A 25,397-nucleotide genomic window follows, 5' to 3' on the forward strand; every position below is an offset into this window, starting at 1 on the left:
ACACATGCTATCTTCTTAGATGCACCAGGAGGAACTGGTAAAACATTCCTAATTAGACTGATTCTGGCAGCAATGCGATCCCAAAATGTCATAGCCTTAGCTCTTGCATCATCCGGAATAGCTGCAACATTGAAGAACTGCTCATTCCGCTTTGAAATTGCCATTGAACATGCAATTCATTGAAACTCCCACGTGCAACATTTCCAAAGCATCCGGCATGGGAAAAGTATTGCAGAAATGCAAACTTATTGTTTGGGATGAATGCACAATGGCGCACAAGAAATCGCTCAAGGCTCTTGATCGATCATTGCAAGATTTGCGTGGAAACATCACACCATTTGGGAACGCATTAATATTGCTTACAGGAGATTTCAGGCAAACATTATGTGTAATTCCTCGATCGACACCAGCAGACGAAATAAATGCTTGCCTGAAATACTCTACTTTGTGGCGACACGTAAAGACGTTAAAATTAACTACAAATATGCGTGTCCAGCTGCAAAACGATCGATCAGCTGAGATATTCTCACATCAATTGCTGGAAATTGGGAACGGAAAGGTACCGGTTGATCTGACCTCAGGACGAATTTCATTGCCTCATAACTTCAGCAATTTAGTGACGTCAAAACCAGAATTGGTTGAAAAAGTATTTCCCAATATTCAAACCAATTATAAGAATCACGATTGGCTGAGTGAACGAGCTATTCTTGCGGCCAAGAACAAAGATGTCTAAGAACTTAACAATATTATTCCGTCTCACATTCAAAGCGAGGCAGTCACATACAAGTCCGTCGACACTGTTGTGGAAGCAGATGAAGTGGTTAATTATCCAACAGAATTTTTGAATTCACTCGATCTGCCAGGGATGCCACCACACATACTGCAATTGAAAATCAGCATGCCAATTATCATGTTGCGAGATATCAACCAGCCAAAGCTTTGCAATGGCACGCGGCTTGCAGTAAAAAAAAATCATGAGCAACGTCGTAGAAGCAACAATCTTGACAGGGCCTTTCAAAGGTGAAGATGTCCTCATTCCTCGCATTCCTATGATTCCAACGGATATGCCATTTCAATTTAAGAGATTGCAATTCCCAATTCGATTGGCGTTTGCAATCACCATCAACAAAGCTCAGGGGCAATCTTTCGAATTGTGTGGTTTAGTTCTAGACACGGAGTGCTTCTCACATGGACAATTATATGTTGCGTGTTCTAGAGTCGGCAAACCAGACAATCTCTATATCTGCACAGACAATGGAACAACAAAAAATATTGTATACCCACAAGCATTGTGAAATTAAACATATTAGAAACGTGCGCTTTCTCTTTTCTTTTTTTTCCATTTCACCAGACTGGGCCACAGCAACGCGTGGCCGGGTACCGCTAGTAGAGAATAAAACTGCTGATGTCATACTGCCCTTGTACAAATCTATGGTGAGACCACACTTGGAATACTGTGTACAGTTCTGGTCACCACACCTAAAAAAGGATATTACAGAGCTTGAGAAGGTGCAGAAAAGAGCAACCAAAATGATTAGGGGACTAGAGCAACTGTCCTATGGGGAGCGGTTAGGACTCTTAGGGCTGTTTAGCTTGGAAAGGCGGCTGAGGGGAGACATGATAGAGGTTTATAAAATTATGCATGGTTTGGAGAGCGTGGACAGGGAGAAGCTTTTCTTCCTCTTTCATAATACTAGAGCAGGGGTCATCTGCTGAAGCTGGAGGGTGAGAGATTCAAAACAGATAAAAGGAAGTATTTCTTCACACAATGCATAGTTAAATTTTGGAACTCCCTGCCCCAGGATGTGGTGATGGCTGCCAACTTGGAAGGCTTTAAGAGGGGAGTGGACATGTTCATGGAGGAGAGGGCTATCCGTGGCTACTAGTCAAAATGGATACTAGTCATGATGCATACCTATTCTCTCTCCTGGATCAGAGGAGCATGCCTATTATATTAGGTGCTGTGGAACACAGGCAGGACAATGCTGCTGCAGTTGTCTTGTTTCTGGCCTTCTTAGAAGCACCTGGTTGGCCACTGTGTGAACAGACTGCTGGACTTGATGGGCCTTGGTCTGATTCAGCAGGGCCTTTCTTATGTTCTTAAGGCACCAGCAAACACACTGGCACTCACTGTGGTAAAGTGGTTATAAGGAGTGGCTACAGTAGTTAGCAGGAGTGCACAGGGCACTTCAGTGCACTCCAAAAGCACCATCACTTGCATGAATATCTCATTTCCCTCTTAATTTTTTTTAATCTTAAAGATTGACACCTTAATGATTGGCAATGTTTAATCCAGGCCGAGGGTTGCCAGCTCAGGGGTTGGGAAGTATCTGGAGAATCAGGGAGTGGAGCCTGAGGAGGTGAAGGTTTGGGGAAGGGAGGGACTTCAGTGGGGTATGCCATACAGTCCATCTTCCAAAGTGGCCATTTTTTCTGTTGCTTGTAATCCCAGGAGATCTCCAGCCCCTACCTGGAGGCTGGCAACCTTAATTCCCCCTTTAAACTCTCCTGTGTCAGGCTCTACCTCACAATAGCTTACCCTGGCATAAATGTTGTTAGTCTTGAAGGTCTCACTGGATCCCTGTTTTGTTTTGGGTTTTGTGCTGCATGGTGGGGTAAAGTGTAGACGACTGGGGAAGGTCATGGCAAACCACTCCATAAACATTTCGGTTGTTTATGCATGGGTACTTTCACTCATGTTCACATCCGGTCTGTCTTGGTTGTTCCTTGGAGTTATGCATGAGTTTTCCGTCCATTAGAGATGACCTCGACTGCTGGCCCTCACAAATCCCGGGACTTCCCATTCCTCCGTTAACCCGATTCTTCCCTCTCTCCTGAGCTCAGCCCGGATGAAATCCCCGTGCAGAAGGCCAAGTGCGGGACACCCAGGCTTGGTTTCTCTCACAGGCAATTACAAAGCAGCATGTAAAGAGGCAGGGATTCAAATGTTTCCTGCTTCCTAGGAGCTCTTTCTGAGCAGAAGAGAGGCTTTTTTAAAATTGAGGCTTGGATTTCTCCCCTCCCCTTTCAGCTTGCTCCATTTTATCTTTTTTCTTCTTAAAATGCATTTTTATGCAGCGATTGGGTTTTGTCGGGGGGGGGGGGTTTCTCTCACAGTAAGCTGTACAAAGTAAGCCCATTACAAAGCAGCGTTTCAAGGGGTGGGGGCTTGATTTGAGCTTGGAGAGTGCTGCTGCCCAGACGCCCAGCAGGAAAGCGCGCGTCCAGCCAGCGGCAGAACCTCAGGTAAGAACGTGAGCCTCTCTGGTAAAGGTTGGGATGTGACGTCATCCCATGGGTCAGTCATGACCCGCTGCTTGCCGGGGGGGGGGAGGGGTCTACGTTGACCTTTGCAGCCGCCCAGCTGGAATGCGAGTTTCAAGCTTGCTCCTGTACCCAACTTGAAGAAAAGCGTCCAGTGGGTGGGGGACGGCGAGCAACGCCACCGCAGCTTGTGCCGAAAAATTAATCCCAAAGTCCTTTCCCCAGTTCAAACAGGGGAGGAAGAGGGAGGGGGCGCGCGCGAGAGCAGCCCACAAACCCCCTGGCGGACACGCGCGCTTTGCCCCTTCCCCACGAGCCCCACGCGCCCTTCTGGCAGGAGCTGCGTGAGGCGGGAGCGCCGGCCAGCCACGAGCCGCCGCTTCTCTTGCTCTTTCCCGCCCGTCGCGCCAGGCGAGAGGTGGCAAGGAGGGAGGGAAGGAGGGAGGGGGGGCTCTCCCCCCAAGCCCTCCTCCTCCTCCTCCTCCTCCTCCTCGCCGCGCCCTCCCACCACGGGCGCTTGCCAATCGCGGGCTGCCTCCTCGGCGTCCCCACTCTCGCTCCGCCGCGGCTCCAGAGGCAGCGCGAGAGGGCGCGCGCGCGGGCCCGCCAGGGGAGGCAGCTGGCCGGCCGGCCGGGGGCTCGCTGGCTGGTGGCTGGTGGCTGGTGGCTGGTGGCTCTCGCCCGCCCGCCCTCGGGAGCGCCGAGCGGGCAGCGGTGCGCCGGGCAGCCCCTCGGGCGCCGCTTCTCCCTCCGCCGGAGTTGGCGAGGGATGCTGGAGCGGCGAGGGAAGCCGAGGAGCGCCCGTGCCCGGCCACGCGCGGCGGAGAAGCGGCGCCCCGGACCCCCGCCGCCGCCGCCGCCGCCGCCTCCTCTGCTGGCCGGTAAGGGAGCCGAGCGGGGCCTCTCCCCCCCCCCCCCGCCCGGTCGCTGCAGAAGTTGGCGAGTCTCTTTGGGGCGGGGGCGAGGATGTGCGGGGCTGGTTTCCTTTTGGGGGGCGCATGGCTGGAGAGGCCCGCGGGAGGCGAGCGGTGGATGTGTGCGCTTGGGAAGGAAGAGCTGTCCGGCTGCCTTTTTCCAGGAGGTCAACCGGGGGGCGGGATGACACACCATCTTCTTGGCCGTGGAGGGAGCTGGCCAAGTCCCTCAGGGCGAAAGCGCCCGGTCGCTTGAGCCTCCTTTCTTCTTACCCGTGCCAGCCCGGACTCACGTCCGTTTGTTCGATCCGGGCTGAATCCGGGCTGGAACAGGGAGGAAAGGAGGCTCCAGCGACCGGGCGCTTTCGCCCCGAGAGAGCCCCGTGCCCCTTCCTAGAGCCCTCCCTACACGAGACACCGTCTTAAAAGGAGGGCTGGGGAGGAAAGACGCCTTCCTTTACTTCCCATGCGGGTCTCATTAGGCAGAGTGGCTGGCAACCAAAAACATGCTGATCTGGAAAAGGTGCACTACTGAAATTCGGTCTTTCCTGGAGAAAAAAAGTCAGCAGAAGGAAGAGCTGGTTGTGACCGCAAGAGCTGGCAAGATGGGAAATTCTTTGCCCATCAAACCAGGGGGTGGTGCATAAGGGGAAGAGGTAAGATACAGAAGTTGAGCGATTTGAGGGAATTCAGTCCAAGGGTGAAGGATGTCTCCGGCAAAACTGCATAAAGGGAAGTACTTTGTCTGCATATCATAGGCAGGTGTATGTGTGCATTCACACATAAACCCATTCACGCGCATGTAAGATCTGAGCCTGGAGATGTGCAAATGCCATAGAGGTCAGCGGCCGTGGAAGGAGGGCTGGATAGTGCTGCAATAAAATCCATATTTTATGGAGAGTTAAATGCAGTACTTTGTCAGTGCAAGCGGGTGTTCTTCCGAGGTAACCCCTGATGACATTCAAGGATTTAGAAGTTTGATGGCTAAAATTACACTCACTCCAGCAGCACATCTGCTACCTTTAGCCAGAGAGGGAACAAGAGATGTTTATGACACCGGTGATTTAAATTTCTGTTACTGCATGATCGGAAAGGGAGAGGGGCTCTTCAGCCAGACCCTTTCCAGGAATGTAAGGTCAGTTCACTCCATGAGCAAAAAGTCTTCAAGGGAAAAGCGGAGAGCGGAGGCATTGGCCTCATAAATAGCACATGCTTCACTGTTTGCTGCATGTGCCGCTCCTGAGACACAACTTCCCTGTACAAAACTGGGAGAATAGGGGTACCTAGGCAGAGGGACTGCCGATCCACTGCTTTGCAAACTTGTACGCACAGCTGCATACTCAACACCACCCCACAGCATCTGTACAAAACTGTACAACGACAGAACGGCCAGATTTAGGAACACTCCTTTTGTTACACATATATGCACCCTATGTCATCGATCCTCGAATGTGCTCTTTGCTCTTTCCCTACAACTGTTATCATAGAATGGGTAGGGGTGGTGGTTGCTAGAATGTACATCTTCCAGGAGGCTAGATTCATAACCCTATTTCTCCTCCAGTCAAGACAAAGGAATGTTTCATGGGATGGAATTTCAACAGCATGTTCAGTTTCTGCCCGAAAGTGCTTGCACAGAACTTTTAAGTGTTCTATATATGTGACGAATGGTTCGCTCCATACCAGAGAGATAGCCCCGGGGGTTATGGAGCATCTCTGTTTACTTTCCTAAACCCTCTTGTTTGTTTGCTTTTTAAAATAAAAGGCAATGGGTGCAGTGTTTTCTGGTGGGAGAAGGGGAATGGCAAATGAGCAGAGAAGTCTGGTGGGATGAGATCAAGCAGATTCTTCCACCCCTGATATGAGGACAGGTTTCCATCGGCTGGTCTCAGTCAGGATCCGATTAAAGGAGCTCCTCTAAGCAGTTCAAATGTGCTAATAAATAACTGCAGGACTGAATTGCTTTTCTTCGATGTTATCAGACGGGCTTTAACACTTGACTGTTCCCCTGTTTTAAATTGCACCAGGAGTACTTTGGCCTAAATTTCATGAGATTTGTGACCAAAAGTAACTGGTTTTCTCAGAAATAACAGTCAGGGACAGGGGAGGGGGATAAATGTCTTAGAGGCAAGAGGCAGTGGCTCAGTCTACTGGTGGTTCCCTGCGGTTTTCCTCTGCAGCCATTTGAGGCTTCTGAAAACTGCTGTCCCCTCTGGAGACTTGCTGATTCCTCCTTAGAGCAGATCTCACACTCCAGTTTCCTGCTATCACATTTCTCAGGGCTAACCAACAAAGATTACAACTGTAATTCACCATTTTAAAAAAACAAAATAACATAAAATCATGTTCTCCAATGGAAATATGCGCCTCATCTTCCACCTGCTCACCCTGATGTCAAATAGCCTCTGCAAGTAGGAGACTGCAGTGAAAGAGAAATTCCCCTTTTTTTCTTCCTGAAAAGGAAGATTTTGCAGCCCTTGACTTTGAAAATGCCTATTCAGGGGAATATGCATGGGCGCTCTCTCTCTCTCTCTCTCTTTCTCTCTCTCTCTGGTATGTTACTCGTTACTTTTAAAAACTTGATAGAAGTTTGGATAAGGAAATTTCTGCTATGAAAACTAAATCGATTTTTGTGATGCTTAGATGAAAACTGAGTGAGGTTTTCTCTTGAGAAAATGAATTTTCCTTCATGGCATCCTGTTTCCCCCGTCTTTTTGCATGGAGATTAAAGACTTTTTTTCCTTGTCGATTTGGATGATCTGGGATATGAATGTATCTCAGATGGATCATGTGGTCCTGGTGTACATCTACTATGAATGAGTGTATTTGTGAATGGAGAACATGGATTGTAGTTAAATTAAATATTGTCATTCATCTATTGCCTGAATTTATCTCTCTTGCCCTGTTTTGCTTGCTATTCTGAAGACGTTCTGTTGTTGGCTTGGATTATCCCATCCAAAAGGCCATCTCCCTGTGGTAAGGCTCCTTGTGAGAACAATATTGTTTCAAGATAGATGAATTTGTGAGCAGTTATGCACATGGCAAAGGTAGCTTGCACATTGCTGCTGAGCATGGAGCCTATGACATCCTAGCCAGTTCAACATCATAATTTGTGGCATTGCTATTGTGACATCACCCCAAGCAGTCAGCTGTTACCCACCCAGCATGTTTTAAGAGCTGGGTATAAATCAAAGAAGTGCGAGAACAGGGAAATAGTTTCAGACCTTGCTGTGGTTGCATCTTCCCATTGTGTGGACTGCTATGACGTCATCATTGACGGAGATCTACAGTCATTATGCATTAAGAAGAGTGAAGCACCCATTGGCCCTGATTTACAAGAAGTAAATCCCCTTCTCCCGTAAAAGATATGTGCAGGTATTATTATTTTTTTTAAAAAAACATCCTTTTTTTTGCACCTGTATTTGATGAACTCCATGATCTGTGACATTATATGAAAGAAAGCAGATATCCTTTTCCTGGTATGGTATGTTTGGAGATTTTTCTCTCCACCTGCCCTTCTTGGATAATTTTAAAAAATGCTCAGAGATCTACCCGACCTCCGCCCCAAAGACTGCTGCTGGTTCTCTTGCAGTGCTGTCCTATTGAAGTCAGTGGGTATAATTCTGCTTAAGACTGTGCTGGAGCTGGGTCTAAGGGATCTTAGTTTTGGTCATCATTTGGCCAGAATATTCCATTATTTTAGTTTTTCCACTTTCCGAATGGATTAAAACTCCTGTTGCCACACTCACAGATCTTTCCTATATGAATGTATTGGCTTTTAAAACTTCATATCCAATCCACTGAATAAGCTCTTCTTTGCTCTAGAAAATCAGATCTGCTGACTTAGTGCTTGAGTCCACTTGCATTTCACCATTGGTTCTCAACTCTGAAAGGCGTTAATGTTGTCATGAGAAACAAAAAAGAGAGAGAAATCTGGCATAAACAAGTTTCCGGCATTTTGGGTTTCTGCTTTGGCATTCCATTTGGAGGATTGTGAATAAACTGGGGTCTGGTCTGGATGGGTGGAAGGGGGAAAGTGGTGGCCAGTCTTGATTGTCGGGCTCTTTCAAGAATATAGTTTTGACTCAGCTACTGTCTACTCATTTGCTTAACAAAAATGTGTGTGTGTGTGTGTGTGTGTGTGTGTGTGTTAAGTGCTGTCAAGTCGCTTCTGACTCAGGGCAACCCTATGAATCCACGTCCTCCAAAACGTCCTATCTTTAACAGCCTTGCTCAGGTCTTGCAAGTTGAGGGCTGTGGCTTCCTTTATAGAGTCCATCCATCTCTTGTTGGGTCTTCCTCTTTTCCTGCTGCCTTCAAATTTTCCTAGCATGATTGTCTTTTTCAATTACTCTTGTCTTCTCATAATGTGACCATAGTACCAAAGCTTCAGTTTATTTATTTTAGCTTCTAGGGTCAGTTCGGGCTTGATTTGATCTATAACCCATTGGGGTTTTTTGGGCGGGGGCAGTCCATGGTATCCGTAACACTGTCCTCCAACACCACATTTCAAAAGAATCTACTTTCTTCCTATCAGAAACAAAAAGATACCAGCACAGATTATCAGTCCCTTTTCAATGCCCTTCCTCTTTTTGAATAATACATGTCAAATATCCTAATCATTCAAAGAGTCTACAAATATATGTCAGTGGTATTTTACAAAATTAAAGCACCCCTTGACTAAAACAGCGTAAACATATTTATATCTGTTCAGCAAGGCAATCCCTTATTCCTTTTCATTTTACAGTCTATTACTTGATTGTAAGCTGGTGTTTCAAGGCCTAATAATCTAAAACTTGGACACTCTGATCTCAGTTATTTGCTGTTAGCATAGATTTCTTGTGTGCCCTTCCAGACTACAGAAATTTGTTCCCCCCGGAGGAAATGGAAGCTTTGGAAGGTAGACTCTACACTGAGGTCTCTCCCCCCTCAAATCTCCAGGAATTTCCCAAATCAGAGTCGGCAACGCTATAATATTTGTACAATTTAAGAAGTTTCATAAGACATAAAATTCTTCAAAGAAATCATAAACATTAAGGCTTTTTAAAATTGGACAGGGGTCTACTTTTTATTTTAAAAAGCTTTAACGTTTATGAGTTAAACATTATCAGAGTTAAACATAAACCCCACTGATTTAAGTGGAAGGAGTCAGGATTTTAAAAAGGTAAAGATTCAAGCACTGGGTAATTACTGACCCATGAGGTGATGTCACATCCCGACATTTACTAGGCAGACTATGCTTACACAATGGTTTGCCATTGCCTTCCCCAGTCATCTTCCCTTTACCCCCAGCAAGGTGGGTAGTCATTTTACTGACCTCAGAAGGATGGAAGCCTGAGTCAACTTTGAGCCGGCTACCTGAAACTGAGTTCTGTCGGGATCAAACTCAGGTTGTGAGCAGAGCTTTTGAATGCAGTACTGCAGCTTACCACCATGCGCCATGGGGCTCTCTAATGAGGATTTAGCAGTGTTTAAATTCACCCTTGTGTTACTAGCCCTCATGAATGTTATAAAAAGTTTCAAACTCATGACTGAAATGCTCTTTTCAGATGCCAATGTAAATTTTAAACCAATGCTGTTAATTGTCACGGTCCTAAATGTGGAATCAGAACTCTTGACACACCTGGCCAGTGTTGAACAGGAAAGCCCCGAGGTCATTCTGAAGGTTGCTAAACCTTTACATTCTGTCTGTATATTTGACCTACTTCTCAGACATATTCATAAAGTGCCTACTCTTCAGGAACAGTATCTCACTGCAGACAGCAGCAATATTCACATAGCTTTCAGTGGTGTGAACTCTGTGAATGGAGACGGACAGGTATTTTATTTGGCTCCCTTTACTCCACAGCATTGCCACTCCCTAGAACATACTTTTTAATTGATTTGATTTACTTCATTTACACGTTTCTCCCCAGCGGCTCCCAAAGTGGCTCCCATCCATTTTATCCTCATAACAAACCTGTGAAATAGATTTGGCTGAGTCTGGTCCAAGGTCACTTAGGAATCTTCCATAGCAGTGTGGGGATGCAAATCTGGATCTCCCGGGTGCTAATCCAGCTCTATAACCACTGAATGATCCTGGCTCTTAATATTTCTTAATTCTTCATATTTTTTAAATTCAGATCAAAGCAGTTCTCTAGCCTTCCAAAGATGTAGTTACTACCTTTCAGCCTTAACCCCTTTAAACCCATTGATGCAATGAACAACTCTCTGGTCTTTGCATAGGAGGAGGGGAAACAAATCGCATCCCAAAAAGCTTATTAGCTAATCACATAGTTTTTGATGTTAAATGTGGACCTGGGCAACCGATCACATACCTTCCTGAGCAGCAATTTCACACTGAGTAAAGGCAAACAAACAGCCCATTCCTGAAAATACGGCGTGCGGAGATGGCGGGGAAGAGGCGCCTCTTCCTAAGCTGTTTCGCGTACGCCAGAAAACAAAAAAAAAGCCGTCTCTCGGCTTTTTTTGTTTTAACAGGGCCTTTCGCCCCATTGAAAACAGCAAGGCTGTGCCTGCTCAAAAGCAGGCGCAGCAATGCCGTTCTTGCCGCCGCTGGCCAGGGCCGAAACGGGATAGAAGGGGAGACTGCCTCTGGGAACCCGGCTGACTATCCTAATAATGGAATAAATGAAAATTGGATTATATTAGAGGTGGTTCCGGCAATGAATTGTGAGGAGACTGTTGCACAGTCATGTATTGAATGGAAGAGGGACTGAGGAAGAATCGGAAACAGCCGTCTCCCCTTTTCTTGACATTTGGAACCTGCATTTTCTCTTGTATCTGGATGAAGGACATCTGAAAATAAGAAGACATACATCAATATGAATTCTTACAGGCTTTTGTACTAGAATTGGACTTTTATAATACATGGATGGCGTTAGTAATCTCGTGTTACTGGCTATTTATAGCTATTAGGATAGATATATAGTTGTACTGTCATTGATTTTGTTTTCTGTGTTGTGTAGCTTGTATAATATACCATTTTGCACTTTGTGATACATTTTCGCTCCTGTGTTTGCTTCCTTACAACCTTCAGGTACTAGCGGGGGATCTCCTGCTATTACAACTGATCTCCAGACGATAGAGATCAGTTCCCCTGGAGAAAAAGGCTGCTTTGGCCATTGGACTCTATGGCATTGAAGCCCCTCCCCTAAATCCCACCCTCCTCAGGCTCCACCCCAGAAACCTCCCGCCGGTTGCGAAGGGGGACTTGGCAACCCCAGTCCTCTCCCACTGTAAAACATGCAGATAATTTATTTGAGGCTGTACTGTGTGTGTGTAAAGTGCCTTCAAGTCGCAGCTGACTTATGGAGACCCCTTTTGGAGTTTTCATGGCAAGAGACTAACAGAGGTGGTTTGCCATTGCCTTCCTCTGCACAGCAACCCTGGACTTCCTTGGTGGTCTCCCATGCAAATACTATTTTACTCTTTAAGGTCAGTCCTGAGGAACAAATGGCAAATTATCATCAAGTATGAAGTAGTGTCGAGGCTAGGGTTGCCAGGGGCCCCTGACCACCATCATCAGCTGGGGTGGGGAATATTGTTGCCAAATCCAGGCTGGGAAACTCCTGGAGATTTGGGGATATGGCCTGGGAGGACAGGGGACCTCAATGGGGTACAATGCCATATAGACCACCCTCCAAAGCATCCATTTTCTGCATGAGTATTGAGCTCTGTAGCCTGGAGATGAACTGTAATTCTGGGGGATCCCCAGGTCCCACCTAGAGGCTGGCAACCCTAGGTGAGGCTTTTTTAGACATCGTCAGTAGTTCAATATTAAAGCAATGCAGCTGCTTTATTGTTTGGAAAAAGTGGCTGGAGATAGACAGCTCTTTCCCAGAGAGCTGAAGGTACCATAGCATATTTCTTCAAGGCATGCATGTTCAACTCACTATCATCTCTTGTGATTCTGTGGAGTTTTTAATGCTTAGTAACAGCAGCAAATTTCGGAAATTAGAGATCTGGAATATAAACGCCTTTGATTATGAGCTCAATGAACCCCTCCCCCCTGAATTTCTGCTCCGTTTGTATTGGCTCTGTTCCAACCCTCCACACCTTCCAGCCCTCCCTGCTGGTGGTGTTCTTCCTACTACTTTCCCACGGTCTCACACCAACTTACTAAGCTCTGAGTGGGTTGACAAAAGCTAGGGTTGCCAACTCTGGCATGAGAAATTCTTGGAGATTTGTGGACAGTGCCTGTGGGAGGGGGGATTTGGGGAGGGATTTCACCTAGAATCTATGGTATACCCTCTGAAGCAGCCATTTTCTCCAGGGGAACTGATCTCTATAGTCCGAAGATCGGTTGTAATTTTGGGAGAACGCAAAGCCCTGCTTGGAAGTTGGCAACCCTTGTGAAAGCCAAGAGCTCATTCCAATCTGCTATGGTGCTTGTCTGCAAAGAAGGTTTCAGGGTATGCTTTTAACCCCTGTTCATTTTTTTCCCCCGTGGAAGCTGTCCAACTTTATAGTAAGACCAGAACTGTGGGGACTCAGCATGAGTCTTAGCTTTTGCCTGTCTTCTCAGTTGCCAGTTTCCCTTGCCCTACTCATGCATTACATGCTTGAAAATGTGGGACGGCACAAGGAGGAAAAGCACTAGCTGCTGTTTGTGGCGGACAGACACAGATCCATTATAAGCTAAGCCAAAATTCACCGTTAGTGACTCAAGATTTTCTGAACTATTTCTTCTGTATTCCAGATTCCTCACTTCCTGGAGGAGAAAAGGGAAAGCAGCAACAGGGAGAATTGGTGCTGGCAGGTGAACTCCTCTGAACTGGATCTTTCCAAGCTTGGAGATTTGTCCACGGATTCTCCAAGAATGTTCAAAGACCAAAGATTTAATCCAATAGAGCTTTTGCATGGATGGATGGATTGATTTCCATCTGCAGATCTCAACTTTCTCACCTCCTCTGGTATGCTGCTGCTCAAAATGCTTCTCCAAATGCTGCCCAATTGGGGGGGGGCAGCACCTGTCTCCCAGGAGATCATGGGCTGTTTGGGTCTGCAATGGGATGGAGCAAGTGAGAAAGACAAGCTCTGCAAACGCTCAATTTAATGCAGCCTTTGGTCTTTCTGAACTTCTTGGAGAATTCTTGGGAAAGAAAAGCCTCCACCTCGGAAAGACCGGGTTCAGAGAATGGAAATCCTACCAGGTATAGAAGTGCAACAGTGGATCGAAGCCCAAATCAGTTATGAATAAAGAACGGGGAATTTTGTACAAAACTACATTGTTTTTAAAACCTGTGAAATGTCTGGCCATAGACAAAGAAGCAAGTATATATACCACAAGAAACAATGGGACATTCTGAAAACTTCATCTGTCAGTTAACTGAGATGCTACCCAACTGTCAATATGAAAATTCCAGGATCACAACAATTCTGTGTTGGTTTACTCCTGTACACAGCCCCTCCATCCCCAAAACATTCATCATATATACATCTTCCATCTGTTCAAATTCAGAACCATGCCAACCTTGCTGTGTTTTAAAACAATCCACTTAATAATGCTTTTGCCTTGGTAATGTGGGCAGGCATTTTATGGATTAATTAGGCTGCCTTGCCAGAATACATATATGTATTATGCAGAAATATTTAATTATGGACAGAATGTGACTATTAGATTTCATTTGCAATAGCAGTTAAGCACTGCATCTCGTCCAAGCTTTCTGTTTATGGCATGTGTACGTGTATACACACGCCCTCCCTTCTAATTTTGCAACAGAATGGTTTATGAATGAGCTTCCATTGCATCTGTCTGGAAGCCTTTGAGCTAAACTGATTGCATTACCTTCTTGCAATGTTTAGAGCTGCCTAAGCAATCATAGGTAGTGAATCTGTCCACCATTTTAAATTGTTTTGCCTAATCAAACAAAGTTGAGTCAGAGGAGAAGGATCAATGTAGTAAAGACTGAAGAATACTAGATGAGTTAAAAAATTTAGACATGCTTACTAATAAGCATATTGAGGGAAGGCGGCACGGTGTAGCCCAGTCTCGGCAGATCTCAGAAGCTAAGCGGGGTCAGTTCTTGGAACGGAGACCACCATGGAAGACTGACTAATCACTTGTCTTGAAAACCCCTTGCTGGGGTTGCCATAAACTGGCTGACACTTGATAGTACTTTACACACAATAAGTATATCTGTGTTTGCTTTTATATGTGAAAATTGGAGAGATCTAATTTCTTTAAAGCTGCTATGCTTCAGTATCTGTTCAACACAAAAGTGCTCCTCTGCTTTAATGCATTGTGGAAAAAAGGGGGATTCTGGGATGTAAGATCCCCTTTGATAAGAAAAGGGGGGGATCTTGCACTTGGTATAGCTTGGCATAGAATCTGGCTTTGAAGCTAGGCTGATGGTGGTAAAACTACGGAGAGCTGTGCTCAGGTTGAGATGATGTCAGGCGGGATTCTAAAGCCGATCACCATACTCTGCAGAGCAGCAGTATCCAAAAGGAGAACAACAGGTACCCCCAGTGACAAGCGGGGGTGGGAGGAACTTACCAGCAGCAAACTGAGGCCTAGCCCTCTGTCGTCAGCAACGAAACGACATCATTCCAGTGTACACCAGAACTGACATCATCATGTCTCCAGCATAGGGTCGCCAACCTCCAGGTAATAACGTAATAACCTGTGCTGCGCTAGTCAAATCTGAAGAAACAAACAGCACGGGAGCTCAATTTTTATATCACTTATTAATCAAAAAGTTGTAGAAATAAACATCTATAAATTCCTAACTTATTTACATGCCCGACTGTAGGGCGTTATCACGCATTTATGTGATGTTTCAAGCTGAAGTGTAGGCTAAATATTATTTTGAATTCTATTATTTTGTGTTGAATTTTTGAATAATCTGAGACTTGAATATTATTGCGTACAGGGTTGGTTTTTGTAATAGTACGTTGAGGCATGTTTTATAATGCCACATAAATAGTGAAAATTGGGCATGGTATCAATGCCTATTGAATTAGGAATTTATAGATGTTTATTTCTACAATTTTTGATTAATAAGTGATATATAAATGGAGCTCCCGTGCTGTTTGTTTCTTCAGACAAACCTCCAGGTAGTAGCTGGAGATCTCCTGCTATTACAACTGGTCTCCAGCCAATAGAGATCAGTTCACCTGGAGAAAATGGCCACTTTAAAAATTGGACTCTATGACATTGAAGTCCCTCCCTTCCCCAAATCCTGCCCTCCTCAGTCTCTGCCCCAAAAACCTCCCATCAGTGGTAAAGAGGGACCTGGCAACCCTACTCTGGTGCCATGGGGACACTCTGGTATTTGGGCAAGTTTAAGTCCCTCCCCTTCATCTCCATTATAGTCAAGTTTGGTAAAGACTGGGTAAAGATTGGGTTAGAAGATCCAATTTTATACCCGAATCTAAATTTTCCTGAATTTCTTTTTGCTCACCCCTAGTGGATTCACAATGCAAGTAGTTCCTTTCTCACCCCTTCTTAGTAACTGCCTACCTTGATAATAAATATTACTGAAAATATTTGAGATGAATAAGGACATCAAGATCCATTGAGAGATTAAGCAGTGTTGTGTTTAAATACAGTAAACATGACTGGCTTCGAAAGCTGGTGTAGATGATGCCGAACAAATGAATTGTATAAGAGGGCAAGAGCTGTCAAGCAATCAGTAATAGTGGGAGAGTGGAGATTCAGGCTATGGTTGGCAGGAGAGTCAGAGTGTTCCAAATCCCTGTTTTTATCTGTAAAACACTGGAGAGTTTGGAAGCACATGGGATGAATGTGTACTAATCAGCTACAAGCTTCAGCTTTTGTATATGAGACCAGAACTTTTTTTAAACATCCCTTGCAGCTCTTGCAGTGTTTCATAAGGCCATTGTCTCCATTAATGTGATAGAGACGTCACTTATCCAGTCTGTGCATGATGGGGGAATTGCAGACCTCCACTTTTTCCGAATAATTCTTTCAGCTACTTGGAAAATCCAATGCAATCTATTATTTGCTGCTGGCTGGTAGATCTAACTCATCTCTCAATCTAACTGGGCAACAATATCTCCAGTACGTAGGGTTGCCAACCTCCAGGTACTAGCTGGAGATCTCCTGCTATTACAACTGATTTCCAGCCGATAGAGATCAGTTCACCTGGATCAAATGGCCGCTTTGGCAATTGGACTCTATGGCATTGAAGTCTCTCCCCTCCCCAAACCCCATCCTCTTCAGGCTCTGCCCCAAAAACCTCCCACTGGTGGTGAAGGAGGGACCTGGCAACCCTACCAGTACCAGGTATTACAATCAATAAGCAACCTGTTGGTCCTGACCAAACTCAAAACTGGCTGTTTTTTAAAAATCCTTTCTTGGAATCTAGCTGGTTGGATTCCCCGGGTTTCTTCTCCTGAAGTCCAAGAGTTTATTAATACTCATGATATTGTTTTACTTCAAGAATCTTGGTGTGAAGAACACATATTTTTTTCTGGTTTTGTATCTTTTGTTAGTCCAGCTGTTTCTAGGTCCAAGGGTGGTAGACACATGGGTGGTCTTGCTTGTTTTAGTTCCTCATCTCTCAGATGCCGTAGCGTAGAGTTGATGTTAGCTTTAAATGATCTTTTAACTGTCAAACTCAGCTTGAAGGGTTACCAACTGATCTTGCTTACTATCTAGATAGATAGTTTATTTATGGCCCTTGGCCACATAAAACAAAATACATGTTTACTACCTATGTATCCCCATGTTTGATTATTAGTGAATGTTCAGCTTTATGGAAGGTAGGGCTGTTGAATTAAAAAAAATTCGGTATAGTTCAGATTCGGCTGAATTCTGCCCGTTTAGATTCGGGATATGCCGAAGTCCGAACTCCCCCACTTCGGGTCCGTGCAATTCAGCGGGAATTCAAAGTTCGGGGAAAAAATTTGGCCAAATAAAGCCATTAAAAACACAACCTCGCCTTTCTGCGGCTCTGGGGGGGCATTTTTGGGGGTAGAGGTCCCAAACTTTCAGCGGAGCTTTAAAGGACCCTTCTTGCCAGACCCCCCAAGTTTTGTAAAGATTGGGTCGGGGGAGGCTGAGATATGGGCCCCGAAAAGCGTCCCCCCCACCCTTAATGTGCATCTCTGAGCAGAGCTTGCTGCCCACAGACAAAGCTCCCAGCCCCGACAAACAGCTGATGAGAGCAAGGGCGGGGCAGGTGCAAAGAAGTTTGCAAAGCAACACAACTGCAAAGCAACACTGCAAAGCAACACAACTGCAAAGCAACACCTTTGCAAACATGCAAAGGGCGGGGCAGGTGCTAAGAAGTTTGCAAAGCAACACAACTGCAAAGCAACACTGCAAAGCAACACAATTGCAAAGCAACACCTTTGCAAACATGCAAAGCAACACCTGACACCTGGGAGTTTGCAAACCATGGAAAGGGACAGAGGCAGCTAGCTATGCATAATGAGCAGGAAGGGGTGGAATTTCCCCTTTTGCATGGGAAATGCATTCTTTAAGTCACCATTTGAAAACCAGTTTTAGCAAGCATCAAAATAGACCTAACGGTCGTATGAATGAGGGAAAACCTGAGGACATACAACTGAAGCCCCCCCTCAAACCAGGGAGAGAGAGACTCGAGGGGGCACACCCCCCCCAGGCAGAACGGGCGAAAGCCCCCTTTGGCTTCCCCCCCCACCCACAGAAACTGCTCCCTCCTCACACACACACAGACTCTGCTTCCCCCCCCCACACACACAGGAGAAAAAGTATAGATTAAAGCCCCCAAAGGGGTCTTACTGTGGCTGTCTTCTGTTCCATCAAGAGGGGCTGGGAGGAGGACTGGGTAATCCAAGACGATTCCATGTAAGCACAGGACGTTTTGCTCTGGAGATGCATACAGGATCGGGTGATCCATTCATCCCAAGAGAGAAAAGGGGAAAGCCCATATCTCGGGGTCCCCTGACCCAATGTTTACAAAACTTGGGGTGTCTCTTAAGAAGGCTTGTCTGAAGCTCCACTGAAAGTTTGGGGTCTGTACCCCCAAAAATGCACCCCCTGCAGCCACGAATGTGCACAAGCACATCCCACACACACACAAGCACATCCCACACACACACGGAAAGAGAAAAGGGGGGAGCCGATATTTCTGCCCCCACTGAACCCATCTTTACAAAACTTGGGGGGTCTCTTAAGAAGGCTCGTCTGAAGATATCCTGAAGGTTTGGGGGCTGCACCCCCAAAAAAGCGCCCCCTGCAGCCACATAAATGGAAAAGGGGGGGAGGGAAAAGGGGGGAGCCCATATCTCGGGACCCCCTGACCCAAAGTCTACAAAACTTGGGGGGTCTCTTAACAAGGCTCGTCTAAAGCTCCACTGAAGATTTGGGGTCTGTACCCCAAAAATGCGCCCCCTGCAGCCACGGAAAGAGAAAAGGGGGGGAAGCCCATATCTCAGGACCCCCTGACCCAATGTTTACAAAACTTCGGGGGTCTCTTAAGAAGGCTTGTCTGAAGCTCCACTGAAAGTTTGGGGTCTGTACCCCCACAAATGCGCCCCCTGCAGCCACGGAAAGGAGCGAATGTGCACAAGCACATCCCACACACACACGAGGATTTCTCTCACTCTCTCTCTCTCCCAGGCCCGGCCGCGCAGCAGCTAATTCCTCCAGTACTCAATCATGACTGATTGGCCAGAAGAAGACCCAGCTTGGCCACCGATTGGCCGGGGGAGGAGAATGCTGCTTACTGATGGCCCCTAATTTGCCGGATTTATTCGTGAACTCCCGAACTCGCTGAATTCGGCTCCCCCGGTTTCCCACCATTTTTGAGTTCGGTTCGTCCCAAACTAAAAACTGCAGAATCAGGGGAAATTCGGCTGTTTTTCGATTCAGGCCGAACCAAATCGACAGCCCTAATGGAAGGTCAAGGAGAACACAATATTTTCTTTATGACAAGACTATCCTAATGCTTTTTTTCTTGCTAACTGGTGATATAAATGCCCTCATAGAAAGCTGTAATGAATCAATACTCTCCGCCTTGTATGGAGCGGGTGTCGATGCCCTGGATCTTGCGATTTCAGATAGAACCTCTGAAGATTCTAAGGTAAAGATAGATCTAACTCATTCAAGATGTACTGTATGTACAAAATGAGAATGTTTTATGGCTGTTATTAATTTTTATATGGTTTTGATCATCTTATTATGTTAGTTTACTTTGTGAGCAGCATTCAGCTGGTCTCTGGACTGGCACAATATACATTTTCTAAATAAATAAATTTCAACAATCAGGTTTTATTGGGGGGGGGGTGTGTGTTTGCCTGTTTAAATGCTGGAACCTGTATGGTCAAAGACCTGAAGGGATAGGGAGAGGTGAGTTTTTGCCCCATTAGCCAGTTCTAATCCTAGCTGAGTTTTTGCAAGTCTTAGCGAATTGTGCTTGACCTGCAAGGAGATCTCTTTGGATGGGGCAGCTCAGCTTTCTTGCAAAACTTCTCTTACTTATGACTTGTCCCCAACCACATGGCTTCAGAAGTCCTAGCAAAAACAAACAAACAAATACTTCAGAGTTCTTCCAGTTAACACGGCCAGAGGAGAAACAACTCACAGACTGGTCCACTATCAGTAGGAATACAGATAAGCTTTAACAGCTGTAGCTTGTATTGCCTAATGAAGTGCCCTTGGAGTGCGATCCTAAGAACTCTTTCTTGGGTTGCCAACCTCCAGGTACTAGCTGGAGATGTCCTGCTATTATAACTGATCTCCAGCCAACAGAGATCAGTTCACCTGGAGAAAATGGCCGATTTGGCCATTGGACTCTATGACATTGAAGTCCCTCCCCAACCCCCACCCTCCTCAGGCTCTGCCCTCAAAAGCTCCCACCGGTGATGAAGAGGGACCTGGCAAATGTAAAGTAAGCTCTGCTCAACAGACTTCATAGGATTCTGAGTAAGCCTGCTTAGGATTCCTCTGTTAAACCTACAGATCAGAAAGCCTGCATGAAGAGATCTGTTGACTAACATCATCCATTGAAGGACAGACAAAAAGTAATCGACTTAGCAAATGTGAATTGGGCATTGGGAAATAGTTATCAATCGAAAGGAGAGCTGGGGACAGGAAATGCTTCTTTGGGCCAGTAACACACTCTTGGCCTAACATATCTCATAGGGTTGTTGAAAGGATAAAATGGAACAGATGAGAACAACGTAAACTGCTTTAGGTCCCCAATGGGGAGAAAGCTGGGGTGCAGCCCGACCTTGTCAGATTTCAGAAGCTAAGCAGGGTTGATACTTGGATGGAGGACCACCAAGGAAGACTCCGCAGAGAAAGGAAATAGCAAGACACTTGCCTTGAAAACCCTATGGGGTCGCTGTAAGTCGGCTGCAACTTGGCAGCCCTTTACACAAACACACACGCACACAAGCAGCAAAGTTCAGAACATTTTGGAGGTGCTGTTGTCATGACATGAGGTACAGTAAATGTGGTAGGTAAAATAGGTAAATGTGGTATATATTTATCTAGTCTAGCTGTATAGCCTTTACCACAGGCCTTCAGCCCTCACCAGGATTTGGAACTGGGAGCAAAATACAATAAGGTTGATGGTAGTTTTAATATAGTTATCTTTTCGTCTGGTCTGAGTTCTTTTTTCCATTGGCCAAAGAAATACACATCCAGTAATGTCAGGATCAGGCGTCTGTCCCTAGCATCCCATAAGCAAACTCATCCATGCAGATATTCCTGAAGCAGTAATACTTTATTAGGAGCAAAAAGACAGATTAAAGGACTGACTGCTTAGAGGCAGGTGAGACTAGTAATGAGGAAACATAGGCAGGTTACATGGTTAAAAGCAATACAGGCTGTGAAAGTAAACATGGCCAAACAGCCCTGCGATAAGCGGTTCCCAGGAAGGGAGACTAAACATCAGCACAGCTGTGGAAAACAGGACGAGCAAAACTGTACACAGACACAGGCATGAGAACCAGGACTTGACATGTAGCCAGAAACTGGCCTAACTCATGTCAAGAGCCTTTACTCCTGCAGGAGGGAGCAAGGCCTGACAAGTAAGGCTGTGGTGTTAAGCCTATAACGTTTGTCACTGCAAACAACTTTCTTTTCTCTAGTGTTTAATTTGTAAAAGAGAAAAAAAAAAACTACAGAAATGCTAGAGCTGAACCCTGCTTGGTGACCACAGGCTCTGTTCTGGAAGCCCTGCCTTCTAATCCTCTCTCGCATCCTGTGAATTAGAATTTGATCCCATGCAGCGTTACATGTGGGCTAAACCAATTTAAACCAGTGGGTTTTAATGCACCCAACTCTGCCTTGGTCAGGGCTACCAGGCATGCATCCGAGGTCACATTACAGTTCCAGAGCATGCATCTCCTTCATTAATATTGTGCAAGCAAGGGCACACTTTTGCAAATAGCTGTAGTCTCCAGTTGCGCTGTTCATGGCTGAGAAATGATATTTAATTTCTGGAAAGGTAACTAATTATGTTCTGGGCTATCTCAGGGACCACAGCACATCACTGTGCCATACGTTCCAGCTAGGGCTGCCAGCCTCCAGGTGGGACCTGGAGATCCCCTTCAATTACAGCTCATCCCCAGACTACAGAGATCCGTTTCCTTGTAGAAAATCTCTGCTTTGGAAGGTGGGCTGTATGGCATTGTACCCCACTGAGGTCCACGTCCTCCCCAGGCTCCATTTCCAAATCTCCAGGAGTTTCCCAACCTGGATCTGGCAACCCTACCTCCCCATCCCCCACTGGTGTCCAGGGGGGACCTGGCAACCCTAGTTCTAGCCCATGTTTTCTTCTAGTTCCTGTGACCAGTTGTGAGCACCCAATACCACACACTGATCTGGCTGTTGGTATACCACCCAAGCCACCTCAGGTGTGAGCTTGGGGTGACCATAAGGTTGCCAACCCCCAGGTGGTGGCTGGAGATCTCCTGCTGTTACAACTGATCTCCAGCCAATAGAGATCAGGTCACCTGGAGAAAATGGCCGCTTTGGCAATTGGATTCTAAGGCATTTAAGTCTCTCTCCTCCCCAAACCCCGCCCTCCTCAGGCTCTGCCCCAAAAACCTCCTGCTGGTGGCAAAGAAGGACCTGGCAACCCTAGGTGATCATCTGAATTTTAGCAGTGTGGGACATCATAAAGGAAAGAAAGGAGGGAAAATGTGCACCCATGTAAGCCTTCGGTGGAGTTCCCAACATGTTTAAATGCATTTAACCACATGAAACAGCCGCATACATCTACATAAAATTTGGATGCAAAGGATCCAGCTGAGTGGGTGTATGGCAGGCATGATACCATTGCATGTAAATAGGCTGCCACGCATTATAAATCTATTTAAATGTGAATGGACTGCATGGTACACTTAGCGCTTTATCCACAGCCAATAGCACGTGAAAAATGCTTTTCAGTATCAACTAGCTTGGTTGATATTACTTATCTTTTAAAAAAAAAATTGCCGTCAAGTCACAGCTAATTTATAACGACCCCAGGTGGGTTTTTCAAGGCAAGAGACATTCAGAGGTAGTTTGCCATTGCCTGCCTCCTCGTCATGCTCCTGGTATTCCTTGGAGGTCTCCCATCCAAATATTAGCCAGGGTTGAGGCTGAGAGTGTGTGACTGGCCCAAGGTCACCCAGTGTTTCCATGGCAGGGTGGAGATTCAAACCTGGGTTTCCCAGATCCTAGTCTAACACCTTAACCACTGCACCACGCTGGTTCTCATCTATAATAGTTATGAAGAAATAAGTGGTAATCACAATATATGCTCTAAAACACCTTGCTTGTTATTTCTTTTTTCAGTTTTAGACTTGTATGGATCGAGTGTGCTGTAGTGAATAGAATGCTGGACTTGAACAGGGAGAATTTATGTTGAAATCATCCTCCAGAATGTATTGCACCAGGTCACATCGAGCTTTTCACTCTCCCTGAAACGTCCCTGTGGTGTTTGGAAAATAAAATTAGAACACCCCCAAGTAGGTGTATCTTTAACAGAAGACTGATAAAACAGCATTTACAGTGTGGATCACACTGTACAGTGTGGATCACAGTGTGCACAGTTAAAGGTAAATGTAGTCACTTGTGCAAGCACCTGGTCATTACTGACCCACGGGCTGACATCACATCCCAACGTTTACTAGGCACACTACATTTACAGTGTGGTTTGCCTTTGCCTTCATCAGAGGTCTACACTTTACCCCCAGCAAGCTGGTTACTCATTTTACCAACCTCAGAAGGATGGAACCTTGATCTGGCTACCTGAAACGGACTTCCGTTGGCCTCAAACTCAGGTTGTGAGCAGAGCTTGGACTGCAGTACTGCAGCTTATGGGGCTGTTTTTATACACCAGTCAATCAATCAAGTTTTATTTCGATACAATATCAGCTCTGAAGTTACACCAGTCTAAGTAATGCTAGTGGGGGAAGTGTTTTGTATGTTCATCTGTGTTAGCAAAATCTCTTCCTGTTGGGTTTCGCCATGTATGGCTGCTTCTAAAGGCACACAAGCAGCAATGGTTTATGTAAGGGGAAACAGGCTACAATTTACAGCAAGATTCAGAAGTCCTTTAATACATTTCAAATGAAATTGTAAAAAAAAATAAAAAAAAAATCAGTGTGCATTAAGAGCATTTGTTACGGTATCCTGCTTTGTAACAACCAGATATGCAAGTGCTGGAGAATGGTCACCAGTGGGGCCCTTCGCCTACCCTAAATGTTGGACAAGCACAGGAAAAAAAGATAGCTGTATGAGCTTGTTGGCTGCGCGTTATGCCTTGCAGTATTACGTATCAGAGTTTCTCTCTCCCTTGCTTCTTCCTTCCCAGCAGCGGGTTGTAATTTCACCGGGCCTTTTACCTTGAAGTCAATTAAATGAGTGTCAGTTCTGGTTGTCACAGCCTGCAACGTTAATATACAACCTTCACCCTAATTTCCTAGAGATCTATTACAGTGAACTTTCACCATATATACCCAGCAGGGATTGTTTATAATGTCTGCTCATTCATTGTTGTTAGTTTGGGCAAGGGTAGCATCAAATAAATTTAACGTGACAAATTCGGAGTAGTTGGAATTAACAAGACAAAGCTTAACGTGGGATTGATATTTCAGACTGCAGGTTTTGTTTCCTCTCCAATCATCTGCAAAGGCTTCTTAGGACATTTCCTGTTGGTCAGAACATGAAGGGTCTACTTAATCTATGGTGCCACCTAGGGAGAGAGAAAAAACTGCTTGCAGGCTGCAAGTCGTAGGAAGGGATTTCTGTGCTGCACGACTGAAGACACAGGACAGCCAAGAACCTGATAATTATGGGTCATCAGATTATTTGGAAATGATGCCCTAGTAAGCACAGTATTCCTTCAAAGTGAATTTTATAATAAAGGAATGTTGGCTTCTCAAGGTATACATTTCCAATGACTTCCCTTGTTAAATATGGTAGTTCCTGTATACTTTTCTCATGAGTGTTGGAGTTGGTAGTAGTTGCCTCCAGAATTTATTTATTTATTTACGTTATTTATAGTCCGCCTTTCTCACAGGAACTCAAGGCAGATTCCACATAGGGAGCCAGTACAATTGCAAAAATGGGATATTCAGTAACCAGTGCATTAGGATTTTAGAAGTCTGAAACCACCAGAAAGAACTGAAGCGTAGCATAAGTGACACATCAAGCAGTACAGAAATTACATAAATAGGATCCTACTTGGAATAAGCTAAACACAGCAGTATAGAAAACAGTCCTTAATCATTTATCCAAGCAAGTTTGTAAAACCATTTTGTGCAGGGCAACCGTATTACTTGCGCAGGAAAGCCTTTCTGTGTAGTTCAGTTTTGCATAGTTTGAGGAAAGCCAGGAGAGTGGGAGCTTCTGTGCCTTTCAGTAGAAATCCTTTCCCTGTAAACTTGGCAATACAAATGCAGGAGGAGCATAATCTCTTCTCACTACTGGTTAGGGTTGCCAGGTCTCTCTCCACCACCGGTGGGAGGTTTTTGGGGGTGGAGCCTAAGGAGGGCGGGGTTTGGGGAGGGAAGGGACCTTTGCTCCTCTTTTTTTAAAAAAGCTACTCCATAAAAATTGAAAACAAATTGTTGTGAGTATGGGAGAGAGAGCTGGTTCAGGGTTGTAAACAACCAATGTCATATCATGAGTGATGATGGAGGTGGGTGCTAGTGTAGAGATACAGCAGAGACACAAGGTTGGAATGTGTAGACAGAGGAGACCAGGAAACAGGGAAGCAAAGAAGTGCTAAACTATCCAGAACATAAGGAGAAAGCAGGAGATAATGG

The sequence above is a fragment of the Euleptes europaea genome, chromosome 8 (genome assembly GCF_029931775.1).
Source record: "Euleptes europaea isolate rEulEur1 chromosome 8, rEulEur1.hap1, whole genome shotgun sequence".
Classification (NCBI taxonomy): Eukaryota; Metazoa; Chordata; class Lepidosauria; order Squamata; family Sphaerodactylidae; genus Euleptes; species Euleptes europaea.